The sequence below is a fragment of the Nomascus leucogenys genome, chromosome 4, assembly GCF_006542625.1.
Source record: "Nomascus leucogenys isolate Asia chromosome 4, Asia_NLE_v1, whole genome shotgun sequence".
In the NCBI taxonomy this organism is placed as follows: Eukaryota; Metazoa; Chordata; class Mammalia; order Primates; family Hylobatidae; genus Nomascus; species Nomascus leucogenys.
In genome coordinates this window covers 80,069,088-80,088,413 of record NC_044384.1, presented here as the reverse complement: position 1 = coordinate 80,088,413, position 19,326 = coordinate 80,069,088, and the positions used below count along the sequence as shown (strand labels likewise).

General features: G+C 37.4%; 1 non-coding gene across 1 annotated transcript in view; it reads right to left on the bottom strand.

Moving 5' to 3' along the window:
• The window catches only part of LOC100590908, a 106,472-nt gene that overhangs the window by 43,797 nt on the left and 43,349 nt on the right, over nucleotides 1-19,326 (bottom strand). The window lies entirely within an intron of this gene.

Genomic DNA, 19,326 nt, shown 5'->3' with positions numbered 1-19,326 from the left:
ACTAGGATAAATTAAAATGTCACAAAAATTTGTTTCCAACATTTCCGTGTGTTTTCTTGATCAAGCATTCCTTGGTTGCTGCAAGTTTTGGTTAGTTTTCAGAGTTGTGAGAATGTTGCTTCTGAAAGTGTTTTCCAGTTTATTAATTGCATGGTGTTCCCCACTGTGCCATTTTCACTGATGTCACCTTAGAGGTGTCGTTCCATGTCGTTTTAGATTACTTTCACTGACATAAGTCTTATATCTTAGGAATGAGTCTGTTGGGTTCCCACATGCTCACTGCATTGGAGCTCTCCTCTAATCTTCTCCATGAGCTTTCTATATTCTGCACTTGGCATTTGTCCCATTCCTAATTTAAACTTCTGTTCCTCAGTGGAATTAAAATGGTGCCCAGAAATCCAACTGAAGCATGGTTAAACTTGAATATCTCACTGCTCCCTTCCAACTTCCTCCCCTTTAGTCTTCTGCAAAAGCCAAGCCAACCCAGCTGAACCAAATCAACCAACCCATTAAAACATGGAAAACTCCAAATCCAAATCTGTTACTATACTGAGGGGTGGGTGTAGAGATAGAAATGGTAGACAAACATCACTGGCTGAGTTCGCAAGGAGCTCATTTTTTTGCTTGGACTATTATGAAGATTTCTTATTCGGTCGTCTGTCCTCTAATATTCATTATTGATTTCATTGCTCCTTCAGCCTATTCCCCACATCTCAGCCACAGAAATTCTTCATATATCATCGTATCATTTAAGAGGCTCCCTACTGACTTTAGAATAGTCTGCAAACGTACAAGAGCCTTTCACAATGTGCCCTCTAGCTTCCTTTCCAGGCGAATTTCTCAAACCATACTCCAGCCATTTCTGATCAGTTTCAGTTCCACCAATAAGTCATATTTTTTGTATGTTTTGTCATATTCATCTTTGTAGCTGTAGATTCTAAGCACTGTGCATGGTACTTTTTTTTTTTTTGGAGCTCAGTGACTGTCAAATAAATGTATAAGTACAACGAAGTTTCTATGTGTTCCTGCAGTTTGCAAACAACTAAACTGGCTCATATACTAAGACCTCATGCTGTTTGAGGTCTTAGTATATGAGCTCATGGTATTCATAAAATTAGTATTAATAGATAATTTCGAAAAGTGTCTAGTATGTAACATTGTGCAATAAATGTAGTCATGATTGTAGTTTTATTACTACTGTCCTAAAGAGCAAGCTGAAACTCTAAATTTGAATGGTAACTCTGGAATGCAATGACTTAAAATCTAGGCTATGTGAATACACGAAATTCACTTTAGGGACCCTGCAGAACATCTCAAGGTGATAAACAGAGATCTTATAAAATAACTGACACTCAGGCTCAAGAGGATATCTTATGGCCACCTGAACCATTAGGAAGAGAAGGGAAAACCAACAGTGGTTTCAAACAGGAGCTCAAATTGGGCAGATGCTGAAAACTGCAGGCCTTGGTTTTTCACGGTGCCGCAACTCACAAGGCCAACACCCCCGCTGGTGTTTACTTACTTAAATGGATGGAAGATTCTCTCAGGCAATGCCAAGTAAGCCTCCTAGATGCCTGTATCGTGCCGAAATGCGTAGGACAAGAGTGGATCGTCTCAACTATACCATGGTTACTAGTAAAACATTCCTGGCAATGAATGGGAGAACCCAGGACGAGGGAGTCGCCAATGGTAACCAGGCCAGGGCTTCGGGCACTCGCGTCAAGCTCTTAGCACAGGGACAGGAGGGTGTGGTTCTGCAGGCAGCGCCCTCAGCTGGGGGCCTGGCAGCCTCGGGAGCCCGGTGGGGGTTGCTTCCTCGGTGGCGCCCTTCATCCCCTCTCGCGGGATTCTAACGCCCAAGAGCGCGGCTGTGCGAGAGACTCCCGCAGACACCTGAGGCTCAGTGGGGCTCCCGTGGCACCGCGGAGCCTGCAAGCTCCCAAGACGAGGGTGGGGTAGGGGCTGACAACGATGCCGCTCTTTCCTGGCTGTGTGGGCATCATCCTCTGTCCTTGGGCCTGGCACACCCAGGGGGAAGAGGCTGTGCTTGATCTGTCAGTGGATTGATCACGTGGTGGCCCCACTGTTAACCCCAGACACACCCCGCTTAGAAGCGGCATCATTGTCGGAAGCTCCTTGCCACTTAGAATCCTCTGCAAAATGTGGTGGGTACAGCACTGCACTTAACTCCTTTGGTCCTCAGTTTATTCTTTTGCAGAGTGGAGATGATACCTGCTTAGGTACCTCATATGCTCGTGCTGCAGAACTTTGAAAACCAAAGACGTTTTACAAACATATTCCACTGCAATTACAAACATATTCCACTGTGATAACCAGCTCTTGAACTCCGCTTCTTTGCTTTAAAAGAAGATGAGGCAGGGCGTGGTGTCTCATGCCTGTAATCCCAGCACTTTGGGAGGCCTAGGAGGGCGGATCACCTGAGGTCAGGAGACCGAGACCATCCTGGCTAACATGCTGAAACCCTCTCTCTACTAAAAATACAAAAAAATTAGCCGGGCATGGTGGCATGCGCCTGTAGCCCTAGCTTACTTGGGAGGCGGAGGCAGGAGAATCGCTTGAACCTGGGAGGCAGAGGTTGCAGTGAGCCGAGATCGCGCCACTGCACTCCAGCCTGGGTGACAGAGTGAAACTCCATCTCAAAAAAAAAAAAAAAGCACAACCTTTAAAACTTCAGGACATTGCCTTAGGGAAAATAAATGGCAGGCTCTCAGCATCAGGCCTGACTTTGGATTGAAAGAAGGCACACAATCCTGAGACTTGCCCACTAAGAAGGAACAAGAGAAATAGAGTGTGCACATTATAGAAAAAGTACATGAGGCCCCCAGAATCTCTGGCAGGGCTCGCTGTGAAGGTCTTTCTCTACTGAAGAAAACAGGTAAAGATTAGAAACATTGACTGCTTCTTCATATGTGAAGACAGTAATGCAAAGCTTTGAGGAACACAAAGTATCCAGGAAATAGGACACCACCAAAAGAACAAAGTGAAGCTCTTGTGGTTGACCTTTAAAATTGGATATCTATGAACTGCGTGACAAAGAATTCAAAATAATCATCTTAAAGAACATCAGTGAGCTGCAAGAGAACACAGAGACAATTCAACAAAACCAGGAAAACAACACACACAAAATGATGTTTAGCAGAGAAAAATTGTGAAAACACTGACATACATTTAACCAAGGAAATGCAAAAGCTGTACACCGAAAACTATAAAATGTTGATGAAAGAAATTAAAGTAGACACAAATGAATGGAAAGATATCCCATGTTCATAGATTGGAAGAACTAATATTGTTAAAATGTCTATTCTATCAAAAGCAGTATACTTCACAGAAATAGAAAAAACAATCTTAAAATTTGTATGGACTCACAAAAGACTCTGAATAGCCATAGCAATCTTGAGCAAGAACAAAGCTGGAGGCATCACACTTCCTGATTTCAAACTATATTACAAAGCTGTAGTAAAGAAAGCAGAGTGGTACTGACATAAAAACAGATATATAGACTAATGGAACAGAACAGAGAGAACAGAAATAAACCCATGCATAGATGGCCAGCTAATTTTCAGCAAAGGCAGAAAGACTACATAATGGGGAAAGGGTAGTCTCTTCAAAAAATGGTGTTAGTAAAACTGGATATTAACATGGAAGGGATGAATTGGAGCCTTATTTTACACCAAACACAGAAATTAAGTAAAAATGAATAAAGTAATTTATTTTAAAATCTGAAACCCTAAGACTCCTAGAAGAAAACACAGAGAGAAAGCTCCTTGACATTTATCTTGGCAATGATGTCTTTTGGATATGACCTGTAAAGAATAGGCAACAAAGCAAAAATAAACAAGTGGGACTACATCAAACTAAAAAGCTTCCACACAGTAAGAAAAACAACGAAAAAGCAACCTATGGAATGAAAGAAAATATTTGCAAACCATATATCTGATAAGGGATTTAATATCCAAAATATACAAAGGACACATACAACTGAATAAAAAAAATAAAGCAACCAAATTTAAAACTGGGCAATTTAAAAAAATAGATTTATGGGGTACAAGTGCAGTTCTGTTGCATGAACATATTGTATGGTGGTGAAGTCTGGACCTAGGCTTTTAGTGTACTCATCACCCAAATAATGTGCACTGTACCCAATAGGTAGTATTTCATTCCTTAACTCCCTCCCACACTCTCACCTTTTGGAGTCTCCAATGTGTATTATTCTACTCTGTATGTCCGTGTGTAACAACTTTTTTGCTCCCACTTATAAATGAGAATGTGTGGTTTTTGACTTTCTGTTTCTGAGTCATTTCATTTACGATAATGGCCGCAGTTTCATTCATGTTGCTGCAAAAGACATGATTTAATTCTTTTCCACAGCAAAGTAGTATTCCACAGTATGTATATACACACCACATTTTAAAAGTCCAGTCATTTATTGATGGACACTTAAGTTTATTCCATGACTTTCTAAATAGGCATTTCTTAAAAGAGGTCATAGAAATGGCCAAGAAGTATATGAAAATGTGCTCAACATCACTAATAATCAGGGAAATGTAAATCAAAACTATAGTGAGATAGCATCTTACATTTGTTAGGATGGCTATTATTAAAAAAAGATAAGTGCTGGTGAGGATGCGGTGAATAGGGAACACTTACACACTGTTGGTAAGAATGTAAATTAGTATAGCTGTTATTGAAAACTATATGGAGGTTCCTAGAAAAGTTAAAAATGAACTGACATATGATCCAACAATCTCACTTCTGGATATATAGGCAAAGGATTTGAAATTTGGCACTTCCATTTTCATTGCAGCATTATTCGTAATAGTCAGATATGGAAACAAGCTAAATGTTACCAGTGGATGAGTAAAGAAAGAAATTGTGATGTGTGTGTGTGTATGTGTGTGTGTAATTTGGCCTTATTGTGGTGTGTGTGTGTGTGTGTGTGTGTGTGTGTGTGTAATTTGGCCTTAGAAAAGAAAGAAATCCAGCCGGGCGTGGTGGCTCACGCTTGTAATCCCAGCACTTTGGGAGGCCGAGGCGGGCGGATCACGAGGTCAGGAGATCGAGACCACGGTGAAACCCTGTCTCTACTAAAAATACAAAAAATTAGCCAGGCGTGGTGGCGGGCACCTGTAGTCCCAGCTACTCGGAGAGGCTGAGGCAGGAGAATGGCGTGAACCCGGGAGGCGGAGCTTGCAGTGAGCCGAGATTGCGCCACTGCACTCCAGCCTGGGCGACAGAGCCAGACTCCGTCTCAAAAAAAAAAAAAAAAAAGAAAAGAAAGAAATCCTTCCATTTGTGAGAACATGAATGGATCTGGAGGATAATATCTTAAGTGAAATAAGCCAGACACAAAAAGACAAATACCTGTGCTGTGTGGTCTCACTATGTGGAATCTAAACTCTTAAATTTTTTCCCATTTTATTTATTTATTTTTCCATCTCAGCAATTTTTTTTAAGTTATATAATTTCATTTTTTATAATTTCAAATTTTATTTTAGATTCAGGGGTACACATGCAGGTTTGAAACATGGGTATATTGTGTGATGCTGAGGTTTGGGGTATGATTGATTCCATCACCCAGGTAGTGAGCATTGTACCCAATAGTTTTTCAACCCTTGCCCCCTTTCTTCCTCTCCCTTTTGATAGTCTTAGTGTCTGTTGTTGCAATCTTTATGTCCATGTGTGCACAATGTTTAACTCCCACTTACAAGTGAGAACACGCAGCATTTGGTTTTCTGTTTCTGTGCTAATTTGCCTAGGATAATGGTCTCCAGCTGCATCCATGTTGCTGCAAAGGACATGATTTCACCCTTTTTTATGCCTCTGTAGTATTCCGTGGTATATATATTACATTTTCTTTATGCAATCCACCGTTAATGGGCACTTGGATTGATTTCACGTCTTTGCTATTGTGAATAGTGCTGTGATGGAACTTGTGAATGCATATATCTTTTTGGTGGAATGATTTATTTTCTTTTGGATATATACTCAGTAATGGGATTGGTGAGTTAAATGGTAGTTCTGTTTAAAGTTCTTTGAGAAATCTCCAAACTGCTTTGCACAGTGGCTGAACTAATTTACATTCTCACCAACAGTGTAGAAGTGTTCCCTTTTCTCCTCAACCTCACCAGCATCTGCTGTATTTTTCTTTTAAATAATAGCCTAAAATCGCCAAACTCTTAAAAGCAGAGAGTAGTATAGTAGCTGTCAGTGGCTTGTGGGAGGGATAAATGGGAAGATGATGGTTAAAAGTCACAACATTTTAGTTATGCAAAATAACTAAGCTCTGGAGATCTACTCTATAGCATAGTGCCTATGGCAAATAAAACTGTATTGTGTGCTTAAAATTGCTAAGGGGGTAGCGGTGTGTTAAATGTTAATACCCAAAGAAAAAGTAAAAAGCAGTAATAATAAAGGGAGTGGGAAGAAACTTTGGGACGTGATAAATGTGTTTATGGCCTTGATGGTGGTGATAGTTTCATAGGTGTATACCTATCCCCAAACTCACTGAGATCTATGCATTACATATGTATAAATTTTTATGTATTAATCACATAAAGTAGCTTAAAATTAAAAAGTGGTTTTAAAAAACCATTTATATTAAATACAAAGGAATGGTTCCTCATGAGGGGAGATATTTGAGAGTAGAGTGTAGAGATAAAGGAAATAAAAATAGGGTAGAGATTTAACAGATCTAATGACATAATCCCAGTAAAATGTTTCATAAAATTCATATTGTGAAAAAACTATACAGTATCATTATTTGTAGCTAGGACATTAGGCATAAGGAATGCTATAATTATTTGGAAACTGGACCTTCTAGAAAACTGAAGGCTGCGCTGTTGTTAAAACATTTCGTGTTAACCTAGTGGGCAGTAGTTTGTGCAGTCTCAACTTTATAAGAATATGGATAATTGAAGTATGTCTTCTCTCTAATGGCAGGTTATGCAAATTTCAAGTGTTCATTGAGGTGAAATTACTCAGAAATAATGTATTTAGAGTACAGTATGTTTAGAACTATTATTGATCTGGAGAAGACTATTTAGGCTATGGGGGTGCTTATAGTTCATGCTAATTTTACTTTTAGTAATGAAATAATGATTTCCTTGAGTCAGCATTTAAAATATTACCCTATCAACCTATGCTTCCTCCTTGCATCCATCTTGCTTATTATGCCTACTTTAGAGAATCTGTCACCACGCCTGGAAGTTTTCTTGGGTGAAATAATTCCTTAACTCAAGACAACCAGATCCAAACTGAGAATGCTCAGTGTCTCCAAACAGAAAATATAATCAGAGTTACGTATTCTAATTTTTTTTTTTTTTGAAATGGAGTCTTGCTCTGTCACCCAGGCTGGAGTGCAGTGGCCCCATCTCGGCTCACTGCAAGCTCCGCCTCCCAGGTTCACACCATTCTCCTGCCTCAACCTCCCGAGTAGCTGGGACTACAGGCGCCCGCCACCATGCCCGGCTAATTTTTTGTATTTTTAGTAGAGACAGGGTTTCACCGTGTTAGCCAGGATGGTCTCAATCTCCTGACCTCGTGATCCACTTGCCTCAGCCTCCCAAAGTGTTGGGATTACAGGCGTAAGCCACCACGCCCGGCCATGTATTCTAATTTTTAATTATAGAATGAGGGAAAGAAACTTTGGGACGAACTTCACTGTATGTTTTCTAGAAAGTCACTTGAGCAAAATGACCATTTATTCACCATTAAACCTTTTCATCTTGGCCTGAGGTCATGAACAAAATGATGATTCATTCACCATGAAACTTTTTCATCCTGGACTGAGGTTATGATGATTCTGTTCTTTAATATGTAAGAAAGAATCTCCTTGTGCCAATGAACCTGAGATAAGTTGAGTGTTAGAAGTTGATCATTAATATATCCTGAGTGGTCTTATTCTAAGTCATTGAAGTATCCTAATAAATGACTCTCCAAATTCTTCCCAATTAAATTCCTTTACTGAATTAGACCTGATAGGTGATTCGGAGACACAACTTGCAGGGATTTAGAGGAAGGTCGCAATCATATGAAAATAAACACTCCTGGCCGGGCGCGGTGGCTCACACCTGTAATCCCAGCACTTTGGGAGGCAGAGGTGGGCGGATCACAAGGTCAGGAGATAGAGACTACCCTGGCTAACATGGTGAAACCCTGTCTCTACTAAATATACAAAAAATTAGCCAGGCGTGGTGGCGGGCGCCTGTAGTCCCACCTACTCGGGAGGCTGGGGCAGGAGAATGGCGTGAACCCGGGAGGTGGAGCTTGCAGTGAGCCCAGATCGTGCCACTGCACTCCAGCCTGGGTGACAGAGTGAGATTCCGTCTGAAAAAAAAATAATAATAATAATAAATAAATAAACACTCCTTTTCTCCATATATTCTCTTCTCTGCTTTTTCAGCTTATTCTTTAATAAGAATATTAATTCCTACTTGGACTCTGAGAGACCCTATGCCTCTTGAGTCATCTATTTCATGTTTCTCTGGGCAGATGAATCAAATCTGAAAAGCTGGTGAGTGAGGACTGTCTGTGTCAGATCACAGAATTTTGGGTGGTCATTTTGGAAGGGATGTTAATGGGATTATTCTCACCATTCAGGATTTTTTTTTACCCCCAGGAAAGGGAACATATGCTTTTGATGTTTTCATTTTAGATTAGAAATGAATGGCCATGCATTATAAACACTAAAAATCTAAAGAGAACATACATGACTAGTTTCAAGTTAAATTAATAAAATTAAACTGTTAACAGTGTAGTGCTATGCTTGATATTTACTATGTGATGAAAGAATTTAGAATAAATGGAAGGTGATTTATTAATGTCATTATAGTTAACATAAGGTTGTATTTTATCCAGTGTTATTTGTATGGCATAACTGTAAACAGTATACCAAACATAATTTAACATTAAAACATTTCTTGATAACTCTCTTCTCTCGTTTCCCAACATTCTGTTTTCTGTGAGTTTTTCCTTTCCATAAGGCCAACTCTCTTCAGGTCCTGCAGAAGAGGGTCAAGACTTAGGAACCCAGGGACTGGAATTTGCTTGCAGACATCAGTAGATTTTGTTTTGCAGATGTTTGTTTTGCTTTTAGCTACAACCATGATTTCGGTTTTTAATTGTTGTATGCCTTTTCTTATGACTTGGGCTACTTTACCACTTGGCTACTACTTCCTATAATATCACAAACCTGACCCTTTACCCAAGTCTTAATCTCATATTCTTATAACATTTAGGTCGTTATACCATTATGTCCCTTGAGTTTTTCAGCTGAGATTCTTTAGTCACTCACCTCCTCCAATGCTGTGTTTCAGGCTTGTCAAGCTCCTCACTCTTACACTTTCCTTTCATTATGAGGATTTCTAAATTATTTCCATGTTCTTGGGCTAGAACTCAGCTATTTCCCCCTTTTCCTTGGTGTTCTGAGGCTTCATCATTATTTACATAGCCAGAATATTTTCTTTCCTTAAAACACGTGGATTGCATTTTATTCCAGAGAATATGGAGCTTTGAGAACCAGATCTCATGGTCACTGGTGGCTTTTAAATTAAGTTACCTGAATCTTTCTCTTCAAAACTGATAGTTTTTCCAATCATATGGCCAATGTCCATTTGAGAAGTTTTCCTTTATTTCAGGTTAATTTAATACATAACCCATCACTTACATGTTGAAGGTCCAGGGTAGGGTTTGGAAAATGCAGAGTAACTAGGGGTTTACTCCTTCTATTCCAGCCTAGTCCACAGCTATGACCCGATGTTCTCTTGTATTTCCCTCACTTCCTCATACTATTTGGATTCTTCATTTTCATTCCTTCTCTCCTATCAGATCTAAGGTTGATTCACTTTCAGGCAGTTGTGGATGAGTTTGAATGTCAAGGCTGCGTATGCCTATTTCCAGGGGATGCTTGGAGAAGAGAAATATATTATTTGTGTATCGCTGGTGTCATCTAAGATCAGCAGTGTCTGACAGTAGGACATGTTCTCTCTCTTCTCCCAACATGTTTTATCTTCCTTCTGCTCCAAGGCTCCCAGGTGCCAGGGACCTAAACTTTATTTGTTAATTATAGGCCACAGACCTAGTAGACTGATCTCCATGCAATTATCCTTCAAATGAAATAGACATGAGCCAGAAAATGATACATCTCCTACTACATTTTCTCATGGGGATATGGACACACACCCCTTTGATCCTAAAAATTTATCTAGGAGAATTGTTTATCTTCATTTGTACGCAGATAAATTTAGTCCAGACTGCTTCAGCTCATATTCAGTGTTTAGTGGAAACATTAAGTAGAAAAAGCTTCTACTGAAATCTTAATCCCTTAGCATGGGTTCATAACAGACTACTACTTCCTAATTAGTCAGAGAAATGAAATACTCACATTACGTGGTATTGTTGCCATGATGATGTGCTTTTTTTATCCATCTGGTCACTGTATTTGCCAAGATCAACTCCAAGGTGGAGAATACCCACAAATACATTGAAAGCATGATTCCACTTTTCTAAATAAAAAAGAAGAAAATCTATATTCCTTAGAGATCTTCACATTTCTAAAATGTCTAGAAACATATAGATAACACAAAATTGCAATAAATTTAGAAAATAGAAAACTCGTCTGTGATACTAGTACCATCACCTTAATACAATGTGATGATTTTGCCTGTGTATAAGGTAATACTATAATAACAAACATTTGTTGAGCACTTGTTAGATGGTTAGGAATTTGTGTTAAATGCTTCATATGCATTATTTCATTGAGTCCACTCAATAATCCTTTGTGGTAGATAGCATTATTATTCTCACCTTAGAGTAGAAGAAAATGAGACTTGGATAAGTTAAAATAGCAAAATTAGTACTATTGGATGTTGGAGTTGCTTAGAACTTGGTTCCAGCCCCCTTTTCTTCCCTTACTCTACTCTCTCTCGGGTGCCTTCCATCCTAGTTCTGGCAGACTTACAAGACTGTGATTTCTGTTTTCTCATTTATGTGTTTCTATAACATTGTTACAGTTGAAAATAGTGTCTCATATTTTTCATTAAAATTATGCCATAAGAAGTTTATATTTATATAGAAGCTTAACAATACTTAATGTTTATAGAATATTTAAGTAGAAATACAATATTTAAGTTTGCTACACATTTTGATTCATCCAAGCTTTTCTATCTTTTGAATGATTAAAATGGATTTCAAAAAAGCTGTTTTATGGTAAATACTGCCAAAATGCTTTCCACATGCATTTCTCTAGCTCACTCTGTTAGTATCAACATTTGAGAAGACTATTTATGGCCTTCTTTTCATTTTCTTCCATTTCAAATTGGAACAAATGATATGAATTTATTGTACTATAAATATGTTGATATTGTTTGGCTGTGCCCCGACCCAAACAGCTACTTGAATTTTATCTCCCAGAATTCCCATGTGTTGTGGGAGGGACCCAGTGGAAGGTAATTGAATCATGGGGCCGGCCTTTATGGTGCTATTCTTGTGACAGTGATTAAGTCTCACGAGATCTAATGGGCTTATCAGGGGTTTCTGCTTTTGCTTCTTCCTCATTCTATCTTGCCACTGCCATGTAAGAAGTGCTTTTTGCCCTCTGCCATGATTGTGAGACCTTCCCCAGCCACATGGAACTGTAAGTCCAATTAAACCTATTTTTCTTCCCAGTTTTGGGTATGTCTTTATTAGCAGCATGAAAATGGACTAATAGATATGTTATAGTCATAGCATATGTATATTATATTCATAGTATAGAATATACTATATGTATAAAATTCTAATAATTTCTAATAAAATCATAGCCTCTTTATTTTCATGAGTCTACCTAATGATGCAATGTCTATTATACTGAACTCTACATGAGCAAATGGTTTTAGAGTAAAGTACTATTACAGGAATCTTTTTATCCATGATGGACTGAAAGATTTCTGCCTAATAGGTAACGTAATCACATTATATATTATATTCTATATTATGAATATAGTATAATATATTATAGTATAATAGTATTATATATTATACTATTATATATTATATTAAACTATAATAGTATAATATATAATTGTATATAATATAATCTATTCATATTGTATCTAGTCATATTGTATAATCACTAATTATAATACACCCATTTAGTATAATCATATCAATAGATTATACTAAATGAATGTATTATAATCTATTAATATTAATTATAATATAGCCATATGAATACATTATACTAAATGAATGTATAATTAATGATTATACAATATGAATAGATTGAATATGAATAGATTATACTAAATGAATTTATTATAATGAGTAGTTCTTATAAGACTCTTTCATTTGAACACAATTGAGGATTAGGGTGAGCAGAAATTGCCCTTCTGACTATTGGTAATAAAGATCTGACAGACAGTGAAATAGAAATGATCGTATTTGGTCTCTCTTCAATCTTAAATGATATTCTAGAAATTGGAATGCCTTTCAAAAGAGCTTCAGGCATACTTTACTTAGGGCAGAGGACAGACATCTTCCTAAATGCTAACGACATTATTTAATTGTCACAAAGTAGGAGTGGCCACCAGAGACAATTGATCATGTTAAATAATAATTTCCACTAAAAATATTTGATATCAATTATTTTAAAGCAAGAAAATTAATTTGGATAAATATTTTGTAATTTTATTGTTTTTATCTAATAATGTCGTATATTTGCTAAGTTTCAATTTCTTTGGTTATTTTTATTAATCTTATAAATATTTTTTCTAATGAGATGAGATGACTATGAGGTTATAATCCTTGAATCCAGATTTTTTGCCAAGAGTATTATTAAGTAATTTTTTAAGGCTGGTTTGGGTGACATACTTTTCACCAAAATATTCCAGTTAATATATTTAAAAACATGATTGATGGCATAAAATATGGGAAACCTGATTTATGTGCCAGAATGGATTAAGAAAAGTCCCAGTTATAATAATACTATGTCAGAATGAATGAGAGCTCATCTATTGAAAACCTTACTTTTCAAATTCTATTAGAGAACATAAATCTGCTTATTTACTACCTGCTTGCTTAATTTTAACAACCCTAATGTCATTACAAATATCTTCATGTTCTAATCATTCCAGAATAATATACACCTGAAAATGGTCTGATACTAAATTCTTATCATGGGTCCATGATTTATTTATGAAATAGTTTGAAATATGTAATCTCATGAACATCGCATCTCTCGAGGTTTTATCTCTTGATCAAAACAGGGCATTAGGAAGCAACATTGTTAGTCCACAATTTCTTGACTCTACAGTTTCCCTAGTATTTCCTTAGAAGTTTTTTTTTGTTTTTTTTTTAATAAGAAATAGCTTTTTGGAAGCTACTCTAGCCTTTGCTATAGGAATGTTCACACATAAAATTAGTGCCTCTTTTGTGCCAAGTCCTGTCTAAGATGCTGGGGATGTAGCAGTATCTGAAGCAGACAAAATTATAGCCTTCGAGGAGTTTATTTTCGCTGGTCTACCTCATGACACAATGTCTATTATACTGAACTATACACAAATAAATGGTTGTAAAGTACTATTACAGGAATCATTTTATCCCTAATGAACTGAAACATTTCTGCCTAATAGATAATTTATTCACATGATGATTGAATTTCATTTTCACTTTGCCTATCAGGAAACAGTGCAAAAACTGTGTCAGTATTGGTAATTCTTAGTATTCTAAAACCTATATATCTACATTATTATTTTCCTCTTGATTTCACAAGGATCATATTCCAAATTGCATATATTGGAATAGTCTAATACATTGGATTGGATCATACAATACTGACAATTTTGTAGATTAAAAATGGTCCGATATCAGCAATTTCAAATGGTTCAACCTAATACAAGGGGTCTTCAAAAAGTTTATGGGAAATGCATACTATGGCAAAACTATGCACGGATTTCAAAAAATTTTGCACCAAAATAAACTCACACTAAGTTGTTATAACATGTCTTAACAGGATTTAGTTTGAGGCACTTAGAAGGATAAGAAGTCAGTTTGAAAGGAGCCCCTACCAGAGAAACATGAATTCTGCTAAAATTGAAGAAAGAACAAACATAAAATTGATGTCAAAGCCTGGGTGGAAGACTAATGAATCCATAAACTATTGATGCTTTACAAAAAGTTTATGAGGGGCCAGGTGTGGTGGCTCACACCTGTAATCCCAGCACTTTGGGAGGCCGAGGTGGGAAGATCACTCGAGCCCAGGAATTTGAAACCAGCCTGGGCAATGTGATGAAGCGGCACCTCTACAAAAAAAAATTAGCTAGGCCTGGTGGTGTGCACCTGTAAGTCCCAGCTACTAAGAAGGCTGATGTGGGAGGATCAACTGAGGCCAGGAGGTCCAGGCTGCAGTGAGCCATGATCATGCCACTGTGCTTCAGACTGGGCATCAGAGCAAGACCCTGTCTCAAAAGCAAAACAAAACAAGCAAAACAAAACAAACAAAACAAAACACACAAAACAAAACACAAGAAAACCAAAAAGTTTATGAAGAGAATGCTCCAGAGAAATAGGCAGTTTACAAATGGAAAATTTTTTTTTAAAGGTTTTAAAAGCATCACTTTTATCTTTAAATTAAATCAAATTTTAAAATTTCAATAGATTTAGGGGTACAAGTGGTTTTTGTTTATATGAGTGAATTACATAGGGGTGATGTTTGGGCTTTTAGCGTACCTATCACTTGAATAGTGTACATTGTATCCAATAGGTAATTTTTCATCCCTCACTCCCCTTCCACCCTCCCCCTTCTGAGTCTCCACTGTCCATTATACCCCTCTATATGGCCTTGAGTACCCATAACTTAGCCACATTTATAAGTGGGAACATGTATATTTGGCTTTCTGTTCTCTTTTATTGCTGGTGTATATATATTCCATGGTGTATATATATGTATCTCCCATATTTTCTTTATCCACTCATCAGTTGATGGGCACTTAGGTACATTCCATATCTGTATTAGTCAGGGTTCTCTAGAGGCACAGAACTAATAGGATTATATATATATATGAGAGTTTATTAAGTAGTATTAACTCGCATGGTCACAAGGTCCCACGATAGTCTGTCTGCAAGCTGAGGAGCAAGGAAGCCAGTTCGAGTCCCAAAGATGAAGAACTTGGAGTCTGATGTTCGAGGGCAGGAAGCATCCAGCACGGGAGAAAGATGTAGGCTGGGAGTAAGCCAGTCTCTAGCCTTTTCACGTTTTTCTGCCTGCTTTATATCCGAGCTGCGCTGGCAGCTGATTAGATGGTGCCCAGCCCACTGTCTCAAATGTTAATCTCCTTTGGCAACACCCTCACAGACACATTGAAGCGCAATACTTTGCATCCTTCAATCCAAAAGAAGTTGACATTCCGTATTAACCATCACAGTATCTTTGCAATTGTGAATTGTGCTATGATAAACATATGAGTACAGGTGTCTTTTTGATATGACTTCTATTCCTTTGGATAGATACCCACTAGTGGGATTGTTGGATTGAATGGTAGACTTACTTGTAGTTCTTTGAGAAATCTCCATACTGTTTTCCATAGAGGTTGTTCTAATTTACTTCCCATCAATAGTGCATAATTTAACTGCATCCTCACCAACATCTATGGGTTTTAACTGCATCCTCACCAACATCTATGGGTTTTAACTGCATCCTCACCATTTAACTGCATCCTCACCAACATCTATGGGTTTTTGACTTTTCAATAATGGTCATTGTTACTGGGGTAAATTCGGTGAAAAATGACATTGGTTTCTTTATAGGAATTTCATTGAATCTGTAGACTTCTTTGAACAGTATGGTCATTTTCACAATATTGGTTCTTCGAATCCATGAGCATGGGATGTTTTTCCATTTGTGTCATCTGTGATTTCTTTTTACCAGTGTTTTGTAATTCTCCTTGTAGAGATCCTTCACCTCCTTGGTTAAGTATATTTTTAGGTGTTTTTTTCTGTAGTTATTGTAAATGGGATTGAGTTCCTGATTTGATTCTCAGCTTGGTTGTTATTAGCATATAGCAGTGCTACTGATTTGTGTATATTGATTTTGTAACCTAAGACTTTACTGAATTCATTTATCAAATCTGGGAGTCTTTTGGAGGAGTCTTTAGGGTTTTTAAGGCATAAGGTCATATTACTAGCAAAGATAAATAATTTGACTTCCTCTTTTTCAATTTGGATGTGGCTTATTTTTTAATTTTTGTTTTGCCTGATTGCTCTGGCCAGGACTTTGAGTACCACGTTGAATAGGAGTAGTGAAAGTGGGCATCCTTGTCTTACTCCAGTTATAAAGGGAAATGCTTTTAATTTTTTCCCATTCAGTATGATGTTGGCTGTGGGTTTGTCACATATAGCTTTTATTATTATTATTAATTTTTTTGAGGCAAGGTTTCTCTCCCTTCACCCAGGCTGGAGTGCAGTGGCATGCTCTCAGCTCACTGCAGCCTCTGCCTCCTGGGTTCAAGCAATTCTCCCGCCTCAGCCTCCCAAGTAGCTGGGAACTCAACTCCCGAGTAGCTGGGAGTACAGGTGCGCACCACCAAACCTGGCTAATTTTTTATTTTTAGTAAAGATAAAAAATTAGCCAGGTTTGGTGGAGGGGGTTTCACCATGTTGGCCAGGCTGGTCTCTAACTCTTGACCTCAAGTGATCTGCCTGCCTTGGCCTCCCAAATTTCTGGGATTACAGGCTTGAGCCACTGCGCCCAACCTCTTTTATTATTTTGAGGTATGTTTCTTCTATGCCTAGTTTGTTGAGGGTTTTTATCATGAAGAGATGCTGAATTTTATCAAATGCTTTTTCTGTACCCTTTGAGTCTATCATATAGTTTTTGCTTTAAATTCATTTTATGTGGTGAGTTACATTTATTGAGTTGCATATGTTAAACTATCATTGTGTCCCTGGGATGAAATCCACCTGATCTTGGTGAATTAATTTTTTGACGTGCTGTTGGATTCAGTTTGCTAGTATTTTGTTGAGGATTTTTACATTTAATTTTATCAGGGATTTAGGTCTGTAGTTTTCCTTTTTTTGTTGTGTCCTTTCCTGGCTTTGGTATCAGGGTGCTACTGGCTTTGTAGAATGAGTAAGAGAGAATTCCCTTCCTCTTGGTTTTTTGGGATATTTTAAGTATGTCAGTTATTTGAAGGTCTGGTAGAATTTGGCTGTGAATCTGTCTTGCCCTGGGCTCTTTTTTCGTTCTTGTTGGGAGATTTTTTAAATTACTGATTCAATCTCAGTACTTATTATTGGTTTGTTCAGGATTTCGATTTCTTCTTGATTCAAGCTTGGGGATTGCATGTTTCCCAGAAATTGTCAATTTCCTCTAGATTTTCTAGTTTGTGTGCATAGAAATGTTCATAGCAGTCTTGGATGATCTTCTGTATTTCCGTCTAATCACTTGTAATGTCTCTATTTTCATTTCTGATTGAGCTTATTTGAATCCTTTCTATTCTTTACTTGGTTAATCTAGAAATTTGTCTGTCAATTTTGTTTATCTTTTCAAAGAATCAGCTTTTCATTTCATTGATCCTTTGTAATTTTTTTTTTTTTTTAGTTTCAATTTCATTATTCTGCTCTGATCTTAGTGATTTCTTTTCTTCTAGCTTGGGTTTTGGTTTGCTCTTATTTTTCTTGTTCCTTCAGGCATGTTTCTAGGCTCTCAATTTGTGATCTTTCTGTCTTTTTGATGTAGACATTTAGGACTACAAAATTCCATCTTTTTTTTTTTTGAGATGGAGTCTAGCTCTGTTACCCAGGCTGGAGTGCAGTGGTGCGATCTCGGCTCACTGCAACCTCCGCCTCCCCGATTTAAGCAATTCTTTTGCCTCAGCCTCCTGAGTAGCTGGGACTACAGATGCCTGCCACCATGCCCAGCTAACTTTTGTATTTTTAGTAGAGATGGGGTTTCACCATGTTGGCCAGGCTGGTCTTGAACTCCTGACCTCAAATGATTCACCTGCCTCGGCCTCCCAAAATGCTAGGATTACAGGTGTGAGCCACTGTGCCTGGCCCAAACTTCCCTCTTAGCGCTACTTTTGTGATATCCCAGAGATTTTGATAACTTGTGCCATTGTTATCAATAATTTCAAAAAATTTTTAAATTTCCATTTTTATTTCATCATTGATCCAAAGCTCATTCAGGTGCAGGTTGTTTAATTTCCATGTATTTGTATGATTTTGAGAGTCATCTTGGAATTGATTTCTAGTTTTATTTTGCTGTGGTCTGAGAAGATATGTAATATAATTTCAATCTTTTAAAAATTATTGAAGCTTTTTTGTGGCCTATCATGTGATGTATCTTGGAAAATATTCCATGTGCTGATGAGAAGAATGTATATTATGCAATTTTTTTTTGGTAGAATGTTCTGTAAATGTCTGTTAGGTCCAGTGTTTCTTTGTTGACTTTCTGCCTTGATGATCTGCTTAGTGCTGTCAGTGGACTGTTGAAGTCCCCCACTATTATTATATTGGTGTCTTCTCTTTTCTTAGATCTAGTAGTTTTATGAATCTGGTAACTCTGATATTAGGTGCATATGTATTTAGTATTGTTATATCGTTGGGTCTGTAAGACTCTTTACTAGTCTCTTGAAGGCAATAGATATTTGGATTGTGTGTTCAAAATCCATTCCACCACTGATATCTTTCAAGTGGGGCATTTATATCATTTACATTCAAAGTTGATATTGATATGTAAGGTACTGTTCCAGTCATCATGTTGATTGTTACCTAGTTGCTTTGTATTTTCCATTGTGCTACTGTTTTATAATCCCTGTGAGTTTTATACTTTTAAGTGTTTTTATACTGGTGCATATAGATCTTTCGTTTTGATGTTTAGAACTCTTTTGAGTATTTTTTGCAGGACTGGTCTAATGGTGGCAAATTCCCTTAGTGTTTGCTTATCTGGGAAGGACTTCATTTATGAATCAGTTTTGCAAGATACAAAGTTCTTGACTGACAGTTATTTTGTTTAAGAAGACTAAAGCAAGGACCCCAATCCCTTCTGGATTGTCAGGTTTCTACTGAAAAATCTGCTGTTAGTCTGATAGATTTTTCTTTTTAAGTTATTTGATGCTTTTGTCTCACTATTCTTAGAATTCTTTCTTCATGTTGCCTTTAGGTAGCTTGATGACTATATGCCTTCCTAATGTCCTTTCTGCAATGCATCTTCCAGAAGTTCTTGAGATTCTTGAATCTGGATGTCTAAGTCTCTGGCAAGACTAGGGAAGTTTTCCTTAATTATTCTCTCAAAAATAGGTTTCCAAACTTTTTGCTTTTTCTTCTTCTTTC